Below are 22,311 nucleotides of genomic sequence, written 5' to 3'. Positions count from 1 at the left end.
GGACCATTCAAATTCTCCTTCTGATAGCAAAATAATTCTCCTCCTCCTCCTCCCCCTCGCCGGCGGTTCCCGGCCCTGAGGCTGATCTCTGGGTCGTAGCTGGGTGAACCGGAGTCCAGCCCGAGCCTGCGGCAGCGGGACCGCCCAGCCCAGCCCTGCCCCGCCGGCTCCCCCCTGCACCGCCCCCGCCGAGCGCTGCCTCCGACCCTCCCTCTCTTCCTCCCTCCCAAAGTTTCCGCTTCCCCCTTCCCAAGGCTTTTTCTCGAGGTGGGGGAAGATGAAGCCAGCGGACCGGGGAGGCTGGGGGGGACATCCGCGCTGCATTGTAAACGCTGCTGGGGGCTGTGAAGTGAGAGTTGGCGGGGGAAGTAATTCCTTCTGGATGGCTGGGAAGGAAGGACAGGATAGGAAAGGATAGTCTTGCTTCCTGCTGGGGTGCTGCAGGCTCTTGCTCTCCATCAGCATGCTTTGCTAATTTTTGTTTTATCAGCTCCATTTAGAGATATAAACGGCCCGAGCAGGGATATCAATTACCAGCTAACTGTGGCGGTAGACCGTGTTTTATGGGATTTAATGATTGCTCTTGTTTTGAAAAAGCTTGTCTGACGTTAACAATAAAGAAGTCCATAAATCATCTAAATGAATTGTGTGCCAGTAAAGGCGATTTTTAGTCTTTTGCTGTGTATTTCCTCATCCCAATAACGAATTGCACTAACAATTGTGAACGTGTCTGTGGTAATAAAGGTGTCATTACTAAAAAGTGGCTTTCTTGAGATGGGTCCCCAGTTTCCTGAACTCCAATGGTGCGGGTTCCTTAGGTGTGGACAGCTCTTGTAACATGGGAAGAGATCAGGCTGTTGTGAAGTGAGCATGGTGTGTGAATGTACCTGTTGGGTGAAGTGCCTTGTTCCCTGGCACTGGAAACAGTGAAACCCCACTTAACAGGCTGCTTTAGGGAGCTAGGCTTGAAGCAGGAGGTAATCATCACTTAGGCCTACTGATTACATGTTTTGATTAAAAGATGAAGCAAACTTTTCTGTGATCTTGATGATTGTATCATTAGCTTTTTTTAATCCTCTTAAAAATAAGCAGGAGCTGTGGAGTTCAGTCCTTCAGCAGAGCATAACAGTGTTCCTGCCGTGCTGTGAAGAAAGCTCCTTTTTCATGTTATCCTTTTCTGATGCTTTATTTCCACCACCACCTGTATTCACCATTGTATTTTTTGATCCATTATTTACAGTCAGGATGTATTGAAGGGGCTGGAATAAAATATTGCTGTTCTTACAGAGGGAAATGTGCAATGAGGAAAGGCATCAAGCTCCACTGTTCTAAGAGAATTGTCAAGCCACAGGGCTTATATTTACTTGAGTTTCCTTTCCCCTGCCTTTAGCAATCTTTAACGTGATCTGCAACTGGTGATGTAACGTACATCTCTATACGTTCATATATCATCTGCCTAGCTCACCATGTGTTCAGCTGCAGCTCCATGTACTGCTGCCGACAAATCATTCACTCTGCAAAGCCATTAATCAGCAATTGAGCAGGTGCAGGCTCAGTTCACCGTATGATTAACTGGGCCAATATCTGCCAAACATAGTACAGTTCTAGAGATATGCTGAGTCCCTCCAAAGTTGTTCCTTCTTTTTTCTTTGGAAAATACCCTCATACAAAATTTGCTAAGAATGAACTCTGTGACTGCTGAGTACACATCTGAGCAAGGTTAGTGGAACCCGGACCTAAGAAGTTGTTGCATAAAATGTATATATATTTTAGTGCTCCTTCTGAATAGAGTGTTTTGTTAGCAGGAGCCATCTCAGAGATGCGGAGTTCAATCCTACTGTCCCTATTTAAGCACAAATTTCCATATACTTCATGAATCTTTACATAAAGATGTTTTCCATGAGACTTTCTGATTGTGCAGTCAGAAAACTTAGATGATAACTTTGCCAATATAATTTATTTTGTCAGTGTTAGATAGTTTACTGTTTAGGTCTGTAGACTGGAAAGGCTCAAAGAGTGTTTCTTATTGTGTCACCAGTACAGCCACTGTCATAGAATACATAGAATAAACCAGGTTGGAAGAGACCTTCAAGATCATCGTGTCCAACCCATCAACCAACCCAACCCGCCTAAACAGTATCACAGTATCCCCTTGTTGCCAAAGGAGAATTTACTCAGTGAGGGCAGACTTGGACTGGAGCATTTAAAATGCTTTTCCTCTGAGTGTCAATAACTTTAGAAAAGTTGGTGACTCTCTAGAAGTTATCAATACTCCTTTTTACTGTTCATTATCTTTTATATTGTGTTTGCATTTGAGCATAACCTAGTTCTTGACTTGACAGATCACTGCTTGAATACTTTATTTGTTTTCCTATTTGAATATGGTGGTCCCCAAACACTACAATAATGATAATTCCTTAAGTGGTAGTGAGTTGCAGGTAAATGCTCAAATTCATGGGTCAGCACAGTGATTCATGACTGGAGAGAGAATGTTGCTGAGCAAGGTGTATGGCAAATTGAATCTCCAACCATAATTTCTGGTAGAGTTACAGTAAATTTCCTATTTAGTTAACTTATTTTTGTTAAAGCAGCTTTGGGAGGCTTGGTGTTTTTTTTCAGATGGTAAGCAGTATTATAGGACTCTCTTGTGTTTTAATCCTCATCATGAGAGTCTATTATTTTGTGATGGCAAGCTGGTGATGTAGTCTTCCAGATACCAAAGTAATTAATTTAATGTACCCATGTCTCTACAGTTCCTAATATCACTGCTTGATCCTATTTCAGTTTTACTTTAAATCTCGTAGAGCTTTTCAGCAGCGAGCAGCTATCAATATCCAGTTGTTCCACTCCTGAAGCAAGTGACTCATCTGAGATTGTACAGTGATATGGTAGCAAGTGTAGATAGTGAGTGGACTTCTGTCTTTTGTTCAGCTCCAGGCTGTAGCCACTAGATTGGTACAAAAGTTCTGCAAGAGCTGCAAAAGTTCCCAAAGAAGAAAAGTGAATGCTTAAAGGAACAAAATGTTTGACGCCTTGGCAGAAATAAGCTTAGCTGAAAGAAACAGAAGTGTGGATAACAACCTTTGCCTACTTTTGATAACAATGTGTCCAAGTTCCATTAATGGTACAGGATGTCAAACATGCTGCTCATTAATGGCCAGGAAGATGCTGGGGCAATCAGTCTGACCTCAGCAGGAGATTTCCAGGTGATGAGTCCTCCACTATATGAAATGGCAGAACATGCTGCAGCACCTGCCCCTGATCGGACCCTTTTAGGCCAGGTATCCTGCTGACTGACTGAGATTCATGCTGTGATGTGCACCTCTGCTTGCAAAGGCAGAAGGTTCTGATCACCCAAGTGCAATATGGGGCTGAGTTCTGTTATTTTTACACTCTTACATTCTCATCACAGTCAGCAGAATGAGCTCAATGAGATATGTTGAAGTTGTGACAAGGCATTCACGTTTGTTTAGAAACACCGTAACTAATGAAAGCTGCATTCCCAAAGGTTTCTGTCTTGTAGAGTGAAACTCTTCTTCAGTTAAAGTACTCATGAGAGCTTTTTCTTGATCATCTTTCTCATGCTTAATAATGTACTGAAGTTTTTTGTTGTTTGGTTTGTTTTTTTCTTTCTTTCTGGTGGTTTTTTTTTGAGAGGTTGAGAGAAATATTCAGAGTTTCTCATGCTTGTTTGGCATTTACTTTCAACAAATTTGCATGTTCCTCAGATAATTTAGACTGAAATCAAAACCCAGTCAAAAATCTGGTAGAAGTGCACACAAACCATGTGTGGATCTTCCTACTTTAGAACACCAGACTAAAACTGCAGCCTTGTATGGGTCATATTTTCTCATGTAAGAAGCTGGTAAACTAGGTGTCTCATTTCATAGCTTCTCAGCGCACAGGATAAGAGCTTACCACTGCTGTCAGCTAGTGAGATTTCTCCTTGGCTCCCTGTATTGGTGGGAGTAGTTGCCAGAAATCTGCTGTGTATCCAAATGGTTAAGACTATGTTGTAAAAACGATTGAAATTTCACAAGAGACCAGTTTTAGTTATGGAAGTGACTTTACTGTTGTGATACCAGATGTTAGGTCGACTGCTGCAACTTTCTATGGGATGGCAAGACCTGTGTGTGAATCTTGTGTGCTGGAGAACATTTTGCAAAGTCAGAAGCCCCTTTTTTGGTTTGTTTTATTTTGTTTTAAACTTGCATATATCTTAAGGTATATTTCTAAAAGGAAAATTTCTATCAGTTGTATCAATGTGAAGACTTTGGAACAAATCCCACCATGCCCTTTTTTTGCCCAGCAGAGGCAAAAGCACTGTGCTTCAGGAGAGGAGCTGTGTTTTGGAGAAAGTTTTCGGATACCTTTTTTTGTGGAGGAAGAGGTTGAACAGTAGGAAAAGGAGTGTGAAAAAGATGAGGGGACTGAAAGTAGGAAGAAAGAAGCTGGGAGGAGATGTGTATCAGAAAAGATAAGTTATTACTAGTTGAGCACAATAAATGCCCCATTAGCTCTAAAGAGGCTGTTCAACCTGGAGAACAAAAGGCTTTGAGGAGACCTTACTGCAGCCTTGCAGTCCTTAAAGGGACCTATAAGAAAGATGGGAACAGTAGCAGGGCTTGTTGTGAGTGGGCAAGGAGTGATGGTTTTAAACTGAAAGAGGGGTGATTTCACCTAGATATAAGGAAGAAATTTTTCACTATGAGCTTGAAGAAACACTGGTGTGGGTTGCCCAGGAAAGTTGTGAACATCTCTGAAAACCTTCAGGGTAAGGTTGGACAGTGCTCTGAGCAACCAGATTTAGTTGAATTTGTCCCTGCTCACTACAGAGAGGCTGCACTAGGTGAGCTTTAAAGGTCCCTTCCAACCCTAACTATTCCATGATTCTGTGAAAGCTGTGTGGCAAACAGTAGTAGCCATGTTCAATATTGACATGTGGTTCGAAGTCCCCTTGCTTGCAGTGGAGTTGCACTGGTTTACAGCAAGGCTAAAGCAGTGGAGAACGGTGATTTTACTATTTAGTTGCCTTCATTATTGTTGAGAGCACAGGACTTCACAATGTGATGTTATATTACACAAGAAGAAAGGAGAAGGACTTGATCGGCTATATTATTAATCAGCTTCCTGATTTCATGTACTGTAAGAGGACTTCATATACTATATAAAGAGGAGAAATGCTGGGAAAGAAAACATTTCTGTTTTTCCATTTCAGTAAAATAATATGAACCCAACTGTAAGATGTTTAGCAGAGCCTTAGTAACAGATCTGCAATTAGCATAAAATTTCCAAGGACCCAGATAAATAAATGCCAAATGCACTTATTTGTTTATTTAGGACTTGATCCATTTCCTATTGAGAGGAACTTTATCATTCAGAGGAAGGAAAGTGGGAAGGGTGTAGTGTTCCTCTGAAGTGGACAGGAGACTTTCCACCCCAGTTGTCAAATACCAGCACAGGAAGTTCTAAATTTTGATATAGAAGCTTGAAGCAGAAATTTTGTTAATGTTCCTGTAGCTATTTGCCAGCACTCCATATGGTGAAATTTCATTTTAAGGAAGTAGGAATATACTTAGAGGTATTTATTTTTGACTCTTGCCTTTTCTTTTGTCCAACAATTACTGAGAATTGGCTTATCTATTATTTTCAATAAGTCATCTCCTCTGGCTGAGACATATTTGGCTTTATTTTTAAAAAGCCCCCAAAGTCATGAACTCTGATTAAGCAGATTTGTTGCACAATTAAGATCAGATGAAGTTTTATGGCAAGACATAGCCAGGTAGCAATTTATATGCAGTAAAATGAAAATTTGATGTTATTAACTTATAAACAAGCAGAGTGCTGAGATTTTTATTAAGTATTCTTTGGGCAGCCAGAAGGTGAAGCCAAAATCATCACTCACTTGTGCAAGATAGGGTACAAATAAATAAATGCCTTTTTTTTTGTCCCAAGGAATTTAGGCCTCACTCCACTATGAGTTCTTATTACATGATTTATCACAGTTGCACTGAGTTCATGTGTTCACAACATGTGCAAGTACCATAAATTGTGGAAGAAGTGGAATACAGTGTGAAAGTAGAGTGGATATAAAAATAAATTCAGTGTCCTCAGTGAAATAACATTTGGAGGCACTTTTTAAAAGAAGGTCAATCCATTTGAGAACTTCTCTTTGGTAGACTCAGTTAAAAATGCATGCAAATATCAATATATATGTACCCAGGCACGATGCTATAGGACAGTGCAAATAACACAAAAGAAACTGTCTGTGATCTGATTCAAGCTTCAGTGTAAATTTCTAGAAGTTGAAGCAGGGTTGTTGGAGTTAATATGTATAATAGATGTGATTGGACAGTGACCTAGTTGGCTTCTATGCCTTTAATGAATTAATGAGAGGTGCAGGGGTAACTCTACTTCTTCCCTTCTATTTCACTTGCTTGATGGTGGTTGTTGGTTGCTTGGTTTCTTTTTGTTTGTTTGCTTTAATTCCAAAGATAAAACCCTAGACTGACTCTCAGGCTATGTTTGGTACATGTTAAGTTGGAGCTATTCACTCTGGAGAAGGCTCCAAGGAGACCTAATTTTGTCCTTCCAGTATTTAAGGGGGCCTACAAGAAAGCTGGGGAGGGACTTTTTAGGGTGTCAGGTAATGATAGGACTAGGGAGAATGGAAAAAAAAAAAATAGAAATGAATAGATTCAGATTGGATGTTAGGAAGAAGTTCTTCCCCATCAGTGTGGTGAGACACTGGAACAGGTTGCCCAGGGAGGTGGTGGAAGCCTCATCCCTGGCGGTTTTAAAGGCCAGGCTGTATTTGGCTCTGAGCAACCTGCTCTAGTGTGAGGAGTCCCTGCCCATGGCAGGGAGTTTGGAACTAGGCAATCCTTGAGGTCCCTTCCAGCCCTGACAATTCTATGATTCTATGTAGAGATGTGTACCATTTGGCAAGCGGAGGACTAAGCATGGGCTGAAAAAAATGGGACTGTAAACATTACTTTAAAGTGGCCATTAAAGAAAAAGATTTTTGGAACATTTGCTGCAAAGAGAACAGAGTATTTAAGAACAGAGCAATTTTTAGAAAATGGAAACCCTAAATGGTTATTGCTCCTCATTCACATTCACTGTTTTGCCACTCTGATGTTCTTGCAGATTGTTGCTGAGGTCAAAGTTGGCTCTTAACTTTTTGTGTTTTAGTAGGTTTGCTGGAGCAATCAGAAGCAAGATTACTACCTAAACATGAATCTTGTAGCATTTGAAACCTTTATGATGAAGATGACCTTAAAAGGGTGCTGCAGCTTTCTGACTATCAATATAATCTATTGCCTTCATTCTTGTCCCCATTGTTATAACAGAGATAACTTTATTTTGTCATTTTTTTTCTGGTCCTTACTTTACCTAGTTTGTCAGAAAGGAGCAGCGGCTCATTGCCTTTTACTGGAGAGGACCGGTGTGATAGTTTGGTCTTTGCTTTTCCGATCCTCACTGCTGGGGCTATGATGCAGCAGTTACATTGTGCTTGATTTTTCCAGCATACCCACATGCACTGCTGTGGGCTACAATAAAGAAACACTGGGGACACTTTCAATCTTGTGTCTTTGCTTGGCACTTGCATTAAGATATATTCTGGTACTCAATCTATTTTGTTTTCCCCATCTATAAATTGAACAACTACCCTGAGATGCTGGGAGGATTAATGAATGGTTGGAAAGCTCACTGCAGATGGAAAAAATACAGTGCTGCCTCTTCAGATCATTATGTATAATACTGCGTAGCTCAGAAGTTATGAGAATTATATAAAGGCTCTGGCAGATAAGGCAAGAAAATATTAAACCTCTTATTAATAGGGGAGCAATAGGTCTTTCTTCATCTGCCATCCATTCTTGGTTCAGAGACCAGAAGTGCAATGAATGATCCTACTCTTGTGAGACCTCTCTTTGTAAAGGCCTTTGAAAATGAGGAGTGTTTGACACAGGGAAATCTTGCTGGACCCTGATGGATGCTGTTGAGCTTTTGTGAAGTGATAACATTAAATTCTTTTCAGATATGTGTCTTCCAAAGTAACAAAATATTGTTCTGTATATGGGCCTGGCTAGTCATAAAAGGGTTGTTTCTTGAAAGTAAAATGCTTGTTGTAAACTCAGATGATATTTGTGAAAGAAATCAGCATTTGCAATGATAGGTTAGAATCCAGCTAGACTTTAACAGAGTGTTCAAAATTTTATCCTATTCTTGAATATAAACAAATTTCTCTGAGAATTGCAACTTCCTAGGTAGAAGTTTATATGTGATATTTTGGCACATTTTAAAAATAGTTTTGAATAATTAGGAAAATGTAACTACAGTTGTGACAGGCCTTCAACTGTCAGTCACAGAACTGTGTTGAAAACATCCACGGGTACAACTGTTTCTTCTCCTCTCTCTATTTTATGTGGGATCAGGTAACTTGTCCGGAATTCAGAGAGGTCATAACTATGGTAGCACAGTGGCTTAGTTTCAGAAAACAGAGTGTTGAAAATGTAAAAAAACCCAAACAAAATAACAACCCCCCAAACTTTAAAATGTAAACATCAGGCTACATGATCTTAACCAAATAGTTGTGCTTAGAGTCAGTGAAGTGAGACACTTGACGTTTGGCTGATAATACAATTGAGCTGCCACTTTGCAGTCCTGCTTTACTTAAGAAAATAGTGGATACTTAAAAAATGTAAAGTGTTTTTTAATCAAAGGAGTGAGGAATGTGTAAATGATAGCAACAGGTTTGTCTTACCTTTGCTGATCTGTGGATAAGATACTGCTTATATTGAGTGCTTTCTCTCTAAAGATAATTGTGGTGCTCTCTCTCTCAAGACTATCACACTGCTGAACCAAACTGTAGGTATGAAAAGAAATTCTTTTACAGACTAACAAATCCAGTTTTACTGACTGTTGGTTTTCCACAATCGGGTCCTAAACTGACATAGAGAGCGGGATCTGTTAAGAGCTAGAGAGCCACGTTGGTGTCAGCACCAGAGGGAGCCGCTCGCCCAACTCTTGACCGTGTAACGGCTCTCGAAGGCTGGAAAGAACCAACAAAAAGGGACAAAATGGCAGGAAAACAAACCAAAACAAACCAGTAAGCTATTCAGCACTGCCCACGAAGGATCCAAAAGTTGGTGTGTTGATCTGTTGGACAAATCTGACATTTTTATTACATTGAATACTCTTAAGGTATTACCTTCAAATGATAATCTGAGTTTGGTGTTTATGGTTTTTGTGTGTGTGTGTGTGTTTTTGTTTGTTTGGGTTTTTTTTTTTGTTTGTTGTCATAAAAATATTGTGTAGCTTTTTGTTGTCTTACAAAAATAAATTATGGTCTTCAGTTACAACTTTAGCTTTGAATGCTCTTATTTACTATTATAATGTAAATACGTGTTATATTTATGTATTAGACTGTTACATATGTACTCTTAGTTGCCACAGAGTGATACCTGGTAGGAATACAGATAAAGCTGTACTTTGCTTCTCATGAACTACCCCTCCAGCCTCTTCTTTATTCTCCTAGTAATCCCATATTTTATATGGTATTAATGCATTTTCTCTTAAATTGCTGAGAACTGTGTGATAATGGTTCTGGATTTCATCTGTGAAGTACATTTATTTAAGTATTGGTGTGCCAGTCGGTTGTGAAGTGAAATCAAGGCTGAGCAGTGAAGGATGCTGTATTTCCCCATAGTAAAAACTCCAAAGAATAACATCCTCCCAACCTACCTCCCAGGCACTGGTGTAAAGCATTTGTAATCTATGTGCTTGGACAGGCAAAAGAGGAGAGCAAGGAAATACTGCCCTTCGAACAGAGGATGACTTAAGCATTTGCTTCACAACTTCTACAAGTTGTCCAAGGTCACAGAAGTAGCCTCTGGCAGAGTGAGGAATTGAACCTGTGCCTCTGAAGTCATAGTCCAGTATCTTATTCATAAGATATTCTTTCTCTTAGCCTTACTGCTATAAGAAGTGATTTCTGTACACTGAAGATAATACTTCTAAAACTAGATTTGTATGTTCTAGTACCACTGTAGTAAAATTCCCTTATTTACAGGCATGCATACTCAGACACACACACACACACAAATCGTTTCCTTAGACAGGGGCTTTGCTGATAAGGCAGTGTAATTGTACTAAAATCAATTCATGTGGAGCTTCAGAGTACAGTACATAGCTTACAGTAGCTATGTAAGTGTGTTCAATCTTTCTGCTTAAGAGTTTTCCAAGGCAGGTACCTACTCACAGAGGTGCATGTAGAGACTGTTGCATACACGCATTTCTGGGATATATATAAACAGACCTATATATGCAATTAGTTATTTCAAAGTTAAAATCAGAAGCTGAGTTTACTTGCGACTTTGAAAGGGGAGCAGGTGACATATTTCAGTACTCACAGAGCAGTCTGGCTTTCTTTGACAAGAGAGATCAGAAATCCCAGTTTATTTGCTTCTAGGGCCTGAGTGAATGGATTTCCTTTCCAATTTCACATGTGGATTGAATCTACTAATAAAATTCTTCCACAGCTCAATATATTACAAGTTATACTGTCAAATTTAAATGGCAAACTGTTTTCAACTTCCTTCTTTGAGGGGATACTGAAAAAAAAGAAGTTGTGTTTTGGGGTTTTTTTTACTCCATTTTCCCTTTATTACATCTTGAAGTGTCTCAGTTAAACAATCTGCAACTGATCACTTAATTAGTTTCACATATGAATCAAGAATAGGGTGGTAGAATAGTCTTAGCCTGAAATGCTCTAGCTCAGTGCTGTCTCTTCATGCTTTCTGCATGAATCTCGCGGTGGCTAAAGGGTCAGGGGATGCAGATGAGAAGAAATGCTTGGGAAAATCTTCTCAGTGACACTTAATTTTGTACTCCGGTAATGAAGTCCTTAAGTAAACTCATGGAGTAAAACTTACCAGCCTTAGGCACCACTTAAATCACCAAACTGGTCTCCTTTCTTTCCAGGATCTCCTAGAAAGTAATTTGTGCGCCAGTAAAACTTTCCTTGCTCCTGGATAATGCTTTAAGATCAGTAATGGGACTGCAGGTTTTATTACGTTTTCAATCTGTTAATGAATTTCAAGAACTAAAATTTTCCCACTTTGAAACCAAAGAAAGATGTAGTCTTTGACAGTCTGTAAAAATAATAACAATGAAAAAGTGAATCATAATCTGTAAGCTTCAAATTTGGTTGTTAGGCCTTTCAAACGCATTCCTTCACTTTGTTTGCAACCTAAAAGATTGTCAGAAATGAACCAAACAACCTGAAACTGTTGACAGACACCCCTCAGTGGTTTGGTTTTTTGTGTGTGATTGATTTAATGTTCCTGGTCTTTGATTCAGTTTTTACTTTCTTTTTGTTTCAAATAGCAAACCCAAATAAACAATTCGTTATGATTTAGCTGGTTGCCTGAAGGACATCTGAATTGGAAGTTCTTGTAAAGAGTCTTCAGTTTTGTCAGGTCAAGTACAATGTTCTTAAAGGATAATTTGAAACTGTCATACACACTGCACTTTCTCAAAGGCTTTTGCAAATATGTTTTCTAAGTCAGGCTATTTATCCCAGAACCTTCTCTCAGCCAAGTGTTCAGAAAACAGTAGCTGTTGTTTGCATCCTGAAGGAAATTATTTATTACTAAGACAAAATGGGTTTGCACTAACTCACGTCGCTGTGCAGAGTGATATATTAAAACCTGGAGGGTTATGAAAAAATCAAGGTGGAATATCTGGGCAGCAGACTGGGAGCTGAAAGCCAGTCTGTATAATCATGAATTGATACACAGTTGTGGAAATGCTCTGCACCGCGACAGTCTGGTTTGTGGGCTGTCTGGGGGCAAAACGTCTAAAGAGGCTACGATTCGGTGGTTCACCCTAATTTAAACAGGACTGGGAATCATCCTTTAGAGCTACAACCAAAACTAGGCAGTGTGATTTAGCTCAACTGAGGCGTAGCACCAAGTCCATTGAAATCCATGGAAAAGTTCCCATTGATGTCAGTGGTCTTTGGATCACTTTTCTGTAGCTCTGGCAATGATAGATTCTTCATTAAACAGTGACCTACCAATAAAATATTCTACATCCCTCTCTGTAGCGTTTCTGTGAAGAAACTTTTTAATTGCTTCCCTTTAAAAAGATCTCAAGAAAAATTAGATGTTCATTTATTCCTCCAGATCTCTACTGAACCCTCTTATCAGCAATGCAATCGTGAAGCTCACGCATACTGTTGTCAGAGAATAAAGTGCACATAAGCAGTCAGATGTAGTCTGATGACCATATGGTAGCTAAAGCATTTAGATTACACAACAGAAACATTCTGGATTTTGCCACATACAGGAGTCATCAAATCAAAATTTGGGGCTAGTTTGTGGTTTTTTATTATTATTATTATTATTATTATTATTTTAAGGCTGGATGATTTTTATGACCGTTAATAATATTTGTAGCTCTGGTATGCAAACCAAGATAAGAATAATCAAATCTCATGCTTCAGGGCATAAGCTAATCACCTGCTGGGTTTGGCATAATTGGTTTAAGGCATTATACTAGGAAAGAAGGTTCACTTTCTCTCAAACTTTGAGTCTTAGCCACCCTTAGTGAAAGCATTTAAAAGGCCAGAATTTCCTGATCCCTTTTGACAGCTCTTTTGTCCATACAATGATGTGTAACTAGGGCCAGGGAACACTGATGTTAGAACTTTGGTTTTGAATTTCCTGATTTAAAGCTCTTAGTATGAGTTACTGCATTTTATGTGGTGGAGACTATACTTCCGTATTTAGGGACTCCTTGCTGGTTTTTCTGGTTTTTCAAAAGTGGAAGAGATGCCAAATGATGTAAGAAACAGACTTCATGACAAATTGCTAGATAGTATGCACACACAGACACACATTAATTCATCTGTTAAATTACAAAATAATCATTTTATCTATCTGTCCTGGTATCTGGACATAGGTAATTGATGTGCTACTTATTAAGTAGGAAGTATTTACAATGTTTTGCAGGCCCCAAATTAGAGAAGTAATAAGTTATAATAGCTTTTTGATTAACTCCTTGGCAGTAGAAGTTGAATTTACCTGATATGGAGTCTGTTTCTGGCTGTGGATTCACCAGAAACCACCTGCTCATAAGAATTAATTCTGTAATTGAATCTCTGCTGATTTTAGTGAATGTGCTTTGTTTTCTTAAGCCCAGTTAGTCCTGGGTTCTGGCATGTGGGTGTGGAGCAGGGAAGCATAAATACTTTTCACTACCAGTCCCTTCAATGGAAGCTGACCGTGTCAGCAACCTACACACTCTAGCGAGCAAAACCCATTTCAGGAGTAGCATCTTGTTAAAGAAAAACAATAATGAGAGTTCCATACTCTTTAGCAAAACCAAATAGAAAGTAACAGGCAATGAGATACCCTAACCAGAGTTCTCTTAGATGCTCAAAAAATTCAAACTGATGAGATTCAATTCCATTGATTTTATAGGCATGTCTGTTGAACTCTGCTTGGTTTTTACTATTCAGTTAGGTTTGGGTTTTCTTAGACCGTAAAATAATGTTCTTTGAAGGCAGTTTGTCCTACAGCTCTACCACTACATTAGATGACAAAGTTATATTGGGTTGCTTTAGGCTTTAACAGTTTGATGGGTGCCAACCTTAGCTGCTACCAGTACTTGACTTTAGCTGGACTTTCCCTTCTAGGAATTTATGAGGACTCTCCATGTTTTTACCCATACAAATGAGTTTCAACTGAAAATTGGGGGCTGTAGTTTTCTATTGGTTTTCAGGATGAAGCATGATTAAAATGTAATGGATTCCTATTGTGTACCTTAGAGAATCAAGAGAGAAGCTAGAAGTATAGAATACATAGAATACATAGAATAAACCAGGTTGGAAGAGACCTTCAAGATCATCGCGTCCAACCCATCAACCAATCCAACTCCGCCCAAGCAACTAACCCACAGCACCAAGTACCCCGTCAAGTCTTCTCCTAAAAACCTCCAGTGATGGTGACTCCACCACCTCCCCAGGCAGCCCATTCCAATGTGCAATCACTCTTTCTGTATAGAACTTTTTTCTAACATCCAGCCTGTATCTCCCCTGGCGCAGCCTGAGACTGTGTCCTCTTGTTCTGGTACTGCTTGCCTGGGAGAAGAGACCAACATCCATCTGTCTACAACCTCCCTTCAGGTAGTTGTAGAGAGTAATAAGGTCACCCCTCAGTCTCCTCTTCTCCAGGCTAAGCAACCCCAGCTCCCTCAGCCTCTCCTCATAGGGCTTATGTTCCAAACCCCTCACCAACTTTGTTGCTCTTCTCTGGACTCGTTCCAGCAAGTCAACATCCTTCCTAAACTGAGGGGCCCAGAACTGGACACAGTACAGGCATTGCCTTATGAAAGCCTGATGCATGGCACCTTGCTTGAAAGCCTCAGCAATGGGTGCAGCCCATGCCACTCAACGTGTTGGCACTAATCTTAGCAGCGTGGCATCACGAGACTGGATTTGTTGTTTTTTTTTCCCCCCATATGCATATTTACAGATTTATTTTTTTTTTAAGCTGGCAAACAGAAAAATTCAATATGGTGTTGGGATCTCTGGCTGCTCTTGCAGGGGAATAGGGGCGGGGGCTAACAGGAGATCTGAAACCTCCTTAGTGCCTCAGCTCAGCTCAACCTGCAGTAATCTATACCTGTCACTGGCTAGAGGTTTGAGCTCAAACAAGCACAGGAGTATTGTTACATTTTCTGTTGCAGTTGTGTTTTCCTTTTCTTCTGTGTACGAGTCAAGATGTTGGCTCACGTGGGAATAAGAAGGGAAATATTCTTCTGTTAGGAGAACAACAACAAAAACACAAACAAGTTCATTATCCATGTGGATTTGCAGGCCTGCAGGAAAACCTGTAACACTGCTGAAACCTGAGGTGCTTGTTTTGGGCGTTTTTTTTTTGTTTTCTTTCTTTTCTCCAGATGAATGCTTTTAATAAACCATTTTCATAATTTCCACACAGTGGTAATCATTTTATTGCATATTTTTTTTTATCTGTACCTATTACTGTTCATAGAGTAGCTGCTGAGTTGTGATAACCTAGTGGAAATGCATTCCAAGTGTAACTCAAGATTTGCAGTATTTAATAAAATTCTCAGAATTTCCACTTCAAAGTGCACTGGCACAGTTTACTATGGCTGTTAATAAGACATTTTTAGGTTTAGCATTTTGATCTGGAAACAGTTATTTCATTTCCTGGTGATTTATATGTTTCCCTTCTAAAGGAATTCAGAGTTTTCAAAGTTATCAGTCCATAATTAAGACTTTACAATTAGCTGGCCTATCACTGTAGTAGCAAAATGTTGGGCTATGGGATTAGAGAGAACAGTTCTGATAAGCCCCCTAAATAAATAAATAAATAAATCTGCCTTGCAGAGCCAGCCCAAACTGCTCAACATTTGAATACGAGAAGTTGTTAAGAGACCACACATAAGCAGCTCTTGAAAGGGAAGCTGACCCAACACGGGAATGTGTTTATCTGAAGGCATGCTTGTGCTGGTTCTTATCCAAACTTTGTCTGTGTTCAAACAATCCTTCAAACAGGGCCTTTAGTATCAAAACTGAGGCTTGGTTTTTACCCTCTTGAGGTGCAGCAATCACAAAAGAAGATACTTCAAATGTGTGGAAGTGATAAACACAACTCCCACTGCAAATCTATTCAGTTGTGCCCAGGACCCTGTCTTGTGTTGAAATAAATTTATTGTGTACATCCTCAGAATACTTTAGAGTCTAAATTTCAAAAATGTGCTTCTACTCAAGTCTACAGCAGGCTGTTAATGATTGTAAATGGTGGAGTTTCTTTCCAAACCTCAGAGTAAAGTGTTTTCTTGAGCTGACTGTTCTCAAAATACCTTTTTGGAAAGCCTTTGGGTATCTACTCAGGAGCTCTCTGTTGCTTTGGAGATACTCTTGCATATTGCATACACAAAATACACCAAATGAAACTGCCTAGGGATTCTGCCACAATCAGTGAAGTCAGACTTGGGTCCCACCACAAGCAGTTCCAACTCCTGATGGTTTGCCTGGCTGGGTTTGGCAGGCTGCATTGTAGATAAATAGAGGCATTTCTTGTAGACGTTGGAGAAATCAAAGAGTTAGGTATTCGTTGTGATTCAAAGGTGAACAGATGGAGGTTGCTGGTCTACAGATTTTATAGTATTTTATTTTTTCCCAACATGGCATTTGCTTTGATTGGGTGTTAGAAGTTACTTTGTACTTGCTTATATTTTTGTATCTTGGGTACAGATTTTTCCTAGTTGTTGCGGCCATAGAAATCACCAAAGAATGAAGAGCTAAATCTCTATGTGCTATTGCCACGATGAGAGAAATAATTTGTCATTTCTCTTAATTTAATTTCCACTAGAACTGCTTTTAAGGAAAACCACGCCCTTGTAATTTGTGATTGTAACCCCAGCTATATCCTCTGTCTGTGCAGCATCACTGACTCTAATGGCACTGCACAAATGAAAAAGCCACGCTCAGTTACCATACTTACTTTAGCAGTGCTCTGGTAGAATAGAATAGAATAGGATAGAATAAACCAGGTTGGAAAAGATCTTCGAGATCAAGTCCAACCTATCACCCAACGCCATCTAATCAACTAAACCATGTAGTTTTCTGATGATCAGACATGATTGTGTATCTTTATTCTAATGATTTGGGGATTGAAGCTTAAATTAATGTCTACCTTTCACGCTCAAAATCTAAAAGTGCTTTACAGCAGAACACAGATATTCTTCCTTTCATGGTTTTAAGGTGTGAAAACTAAGATGCAGGGAGAAAGAGCAGCCATTGAAGTCCTAGAGAGGATAATACCTAATGTCCCAAAAGGCATATTTACCTACTGTGATGCATTAAATCTGGCATTAACTCCTCAACCCACACTCAGTTCAGTGCAAGTCAGCTTCAACCCAAACTTTGCCTTTTCAGTAAATTGAAAATGAAGTCTGGAAAAATACACATTTAAGGTTTTGACTTTTGCAGGAAAGCCTTGCAATCACACAGAGTTTCTCCAGAAAGTATGCAAGGCTGAAATTTGCTAGAAAGAGAAATATAAACATTCTCTCCTCCTTGAAGGTTTTTCTTTAGGGTGCTCCCAAGGAGGTAGTGAGCTGTGTAAGCTGTCTGTGACCATATTACTAATAATTTAAGTCTCTGAAACATTTATTTAAAATTTTCTATTGATAAAAAATGGAATAAACCTTTTTTTGTCAGTTAGGAAACAGTTGGCAAGTCTTCAAGTGAAACAGGGCAAGAATCTGCAAGGTGTCAGGTATCTTCAGTCCTTGTATTTTCAGTAAATAAGAACATTTTTACTATTTTATGGGAGGGTTCATTTAATTTTTCAAGAGTATTCCTGGTGTCTATAGGATTCTTATAAATATTTAAGGACTGCTTCAGCATAGGCATGTGATTGAATAGAAGCACAAAGCTTTAAATACATACTTAGTCAGGCTATAGTTGAGATTAGATATGCAGTGCATAAGGGTCTAAATATTGAACAACTCAACTCAATCTGATTCTAATGTATGTGGCTGCACTGGTTCCTCCAGGAGGAATCTGTTCTTTGTTTCTCTCAGGTCTTGCACATTTCTCTGGCTCCTCTGTCTTTTCTTCTTTTCTTTTGGGTTTTTTTTTTTTTGTTTTTGAGTAAACAGTGTGTATGAGACTCAGATTCTCTGAGTGCACATGTATAATTTAGTTTTTACAAGAAATCTCCCTCCTTCTGGCTCAAAGCTAAATGTATGCGTGCGCTCCGAATCAAAGCCTTCGATTACAATCAGAAAGTTTAAGTAGCAGGTGGGCTCTGCAATGAGTTTTAATCTACCTCTTTTATTTGACCTCACATTTATTTTTGATGCACTGAAATATTTTACACTTTAAGTAGGCTTGCACTGGAAATATTCAAATCCTACCTTATTTCTGACTGGATTTATTACAGGAACTGCAGAGAATCTGGTTAGGCACCTATGTGTTGTAACTATGTTTGACTCTAAAAAATCAACAACTAGAAATTGGAATAAGAAATGGTGCTATATAAATATGCCTGCTCAGCAACCCACTCACACTGCATAAATTCTGTGTAGATTTCTGAAGGGAATCAGGCCTCTAGCTCTTTACGGACTCCTTGTATGGATAGCCACGTAAGAGGTTTATTCAGTGTACCATGATTCCCAAACCGGTCCATTCACTTGAACACTGGTTGCACTGGAATTTTTAATCCTAAAGTAAGTGGTAATTGCTGTTAACAATGTTGTTGGGCCTAAGAAACAGTCTTCCAATAAGCAAAATAAATCTACCCTCATGTGAGGCTCACTCTCTTGGAGTGATTCTACAAGGCAACTCAAGTGACCCACTAGCTATTCCTCTGCTTCAAAGTGACTTGTCTAGACTGATAAATTCCTGCTAGTAACCTGTACAGATAGGGAATTTGTCCCTACAGAGATGTGATTTTAATCTATCATCAAACTTGTAGCCAGCTTTTGTGCAGTGGATTATTGATAGAGGCTCTTCCTTTATGCCTAGGATGCCAAGTGAGTGAGGCAAGCTCTAAAGAATTTCAATGGACTGGCTCAGGCTGCTCTGAAATGGCAAATAAACTGCACAGTGGGTTGTATTCTCATGTATTTTGCAAATGCAACAGAGGAAAATAAATCACCATGCATAGTGAGACATGTATAAAGTCTAGTCTGAAACATGGACACTCTTCCAAAACTGCAGTAAGAGAGCTCTCCTTTGTGTTTGAAGGTGTCGAGCTGCTGAGCTAGTGTGAGCAGAGGTTGTCCAACGTCATTTTCATTAGGGATATTTCCACACTTCTCCGATTTGGATAATATGACTGAAGCTTTAGCACTGTGTACTCTGTACAAATGATAGTACCTTGGGCAGAGCATGACAGATTTTAGCAAGCAGATTAAAGGAAAGTGGAAGTAACTTTTTGCTCTTTTTTGATGATTTTTGTGTGTGTGGTCTCATACTGTAGCAACGTGTATGGAAACATGTTGGTACGTCATAACCTCTAGCACAGACATGAAAAGGAAGAAAAAGGTGTAAAGAGTTCTTTTTCTACTGTGGAAGTTGCAGAAAGACCTGCTGGTGGTGATGTTCTGTCGCTGTGTACTCTGCCTTATTGGTAGTGTTGAACAGGGATGTAAATCGTGGTTCATTTTAAACAGCATTCATTTTACAAGTTGAAGGGGAAAACCTTATACCTCTTGAGTCTGGATGGCAGAAGTGCTTAAAATTTCACATGGGGCTCAGTGGGAAACCTGCCACAAGGGCTGGCTGTAATGACACCATGAGTATCATCTGGCACTGCACCATTTCTCTTTCTTACCCATCCAATATAAAGAGCTACGCCTAGCATCTGGTATAGTGCTTGTTGGAGACCTACTGCATGGGTCCACCACAAGAAGATAAATCAAGGTTAAGGTGTCTGTTGTATTTGCTCAATGGAAGGTTTAGTTCTGTAGAAAAGTTCTGATCATAATACTTTTGCCATCCAGGAACTGAGCCCCCCAAAGAAACCTATTTCTTTTGAGGGTTGTGAAAAAACAAAGGCAAGAGCAGAAACAGAAAAAGTAGTTGTAAGGAGGTGATCCAGTTGCCCACAAATCTGGTTGGTGGGGTAAAGAGCCATACACCTCTGGAGCAGGAGCTCAAAGCTGGCTGGGCTGACCCACAGCAGCTAAGATGGCACTCCGTACCCTGCCTGGTCAATGGAGTTCTCTTCTCTTCTCCAACTGTTAATCTAGATTACAAATCATTGTAGCCACCTGTAACCTCAAACAGAGGTGAAATAATTGTATATATTGTTTAATTCTTCTTTTAAAAATCTTACAAAAGAATTTTGTAAAAATTATTTGCACTACTGCCAGATGGTACCATGAGGAGTAAGTCTTGGGTGCAGAGGCAATACCAGTATCATCCCATTGCTGTTTCTCAGCAAGAGACAGAGGGTGGAATTTCCTATCAGCTCACCAGCAAGCAGTGATCTCTCTACAATGTCAGGACTGCAAACAAAGCAGCCCTCCACTTATGAGTTGTGGTTGAAACACGGATATCACTAAAGTGGAAAATGTGAAGACATAAGCAAATTCTTTTCCTCTTGTCCCCAAGCAGCTATTAATGGTAACACTATCATTCATTATTTACCTTTTCTGTATTTAATCTGTGACCTAAAGTGCTTTATAACTAGGAAGCAGTTTTTTGACCCATTTAATCCCATCTGGTCTTTCTGAATCTATTTATACTTAATTAAAAATATTTAGTTGATTTTTTTTTTTTTTTTACTCATCATCAACGTAGTTCTACAACTGTTACAGTTGTTAATGACCAATTAGAGCAGATTAGGATTTGCCAAATGGAAAAATACTGAAATAAGTTCTCAGTATAAAGATTAGATAAATGTTATCATTCCAGTTCACACTTAATTCACCTCCCTATCTTATGATGTTCTTTTTAAGAATTTCCATTGATCTCTCTCAAAAGAAACAGAAGCGGGGTGGGGGAGGAACCATCAGCAGGTGCAATACCCCCCAAATTAATAAAGGATCACAGACATTTTTATCAGTGCTTTTGATAGCTCTGTTTTAGCCGTTTCCCTGAGCTGGAACACATTGTTTTTACTAGTCCTGTGAAGAAGGTTGCAGTATGATGGATTATGCATGATGAATAATTAGAGAGCGTGAGGCTGTAAATCTCAACAGAAACAATGCATCTCAGATTAGTTGCTGCTTCTGCAAAGGGCAGTGTACAATGATGGAGCAGAGCCATTCATTTTAGATACATTCCATTTGGAAGTAATCTTTCATGTGAAAGAAAAACAAGATGTATGATAGTTTACATGTCAATTAAAACATGTTAGGAATGAAAGAGCATTTTCAGAGGCTTGAAAACAAAGTTTTTCAGATGAAGAATTAGCTCTTGGCTAGAGACTAATACCTGTGCAAAAATCAGCAGTGGCCTCATTATGAACCTGTGCTCCTTGGATTCTTGCAATTAACAATGAAAATGAATGGGAAGGACTTGTCTTGTAATTAGTGCAGGTTGGGACATCTGAACTGTCCCAGCAAGAGCATCTGAACTTTCCCAGTGCAGTGAAAGGAACTTCAAAGGAGTCATTATTCTTTCAGTTCAGTTGGCTGGTTGGTGGATTGGGTTGGGGTTTTTTAAAGGATTAGCCCCCTGCTGTGGCAATAAGAATTGAAATGCTGGAAATGCTGGTTTTCAGAAAGACTGCTCAGAATGAAAGCTGCTTTTTCTTTCTATTAATCTTATTCCCATGTGTCACTAGGATGTAGGAGGTGGGGAATTTGAGGAGGAATCTGCATTATGATAGGAGTGGACTTTGACCTTCTTGTGATATCGTCTCTCCTTTGTTAGACTGCAAAGTCTTCAATGCTGGAATGTCAATCAGTTGTCTTAAATTCACGAGTCTTTAAAATAATTGAAGTGGATGAAAATGCACTGATTAGAAGGATATTACGGACTGGGAGGCTATATGGACAAGTAGAAAGTTCTTTGCTTTTAGCTGTTATTTCAGGTCCTTTTAAAGCCACTCTTCTCTGCTTCCTGTCCAAAGAAATAATTTTCTACAAGCTTCTCCAGGTTTTTGCCTTTAGTAGTCACAAGGACACGCATGCTGCATTTCCCAGTGCTGGTACCATGCCAATAAACTAATAACACGGTGTTCTTCTTAATGAGGTGGCAGTTTTCCTACCTCTGAAAATTAAGAATGTCAGTCTGCGGCAATTTGGCATGAGGTAGCTCTGCCTGTATCACTCTCTTCCAGTAGCAGTCGGAACAAAGTGCTGTTATTATCCATAAGCCCAGATCGAACTTCACGTTCTATATGTAATATATCTCTGGCTCATCCCCTAATCAGCAGTCTTCCTATAGAAGTCAGAAAGGCCTTCCCATAAGTATTGCTGTCCAATATCATGCAGCTGGCAGGCAGGAAAGGGATGGAGCAGACAAGAAATGAAAGGTTAATCACTCCCGCTCCACAGCTTGCAGATATTTGAATAATATGCACATTACTGTGTAAACAAAATAGGAGAGATCAACTTACAAATATGAAAAATTAAATCAACCTTTACTTGGAAGAATTACTTGCACTTCTAAACTGGCGTGCCTCAGAAAAAGCAGGATGCTGAAAACGCAGTGTAACTGTGCCAATAATTTTCCGTAGAGCTGGAGTGCTTTCTCTGGCAAAACACCCCTTGAGTAAGGACTACAAATGCTGTGGCAAGTGAATTTTT

At 39.5% G+C, this 22,311-nt stretch overlaps 1 protein-coding gene across 2 annotated transcripts in view; it reads left to right on the top strand.

The window, feature by feature from the left end:
* The window catches only part of NLGN1 (neuroligin 1), a 479,009-nt gene that overhangs the window by 51,267 nt on the left and 405,431 nt on the right, over positions 1-22,311 (top strand). The window lies entirely within an intron of this gene.

This window comes from Dryobates pubescens, chromosome 13 (genome assembly GCF_014839835.1).
Source record: "Dryobates pubescens isolate bDryPub1 chromosome 13, bDryPub1.pri, whole genome shotgun sequence".
Classification (NCBI taxonomy): domain Eukaryota; kingdom Metazoa; phylum Chordata; class Aves; order Piciformes; family Picidae; genus Dryobates; species Dryobates pubescens.
This window is presented reverse-complemented; position numbering and strand designations above follow the sequence as displayed.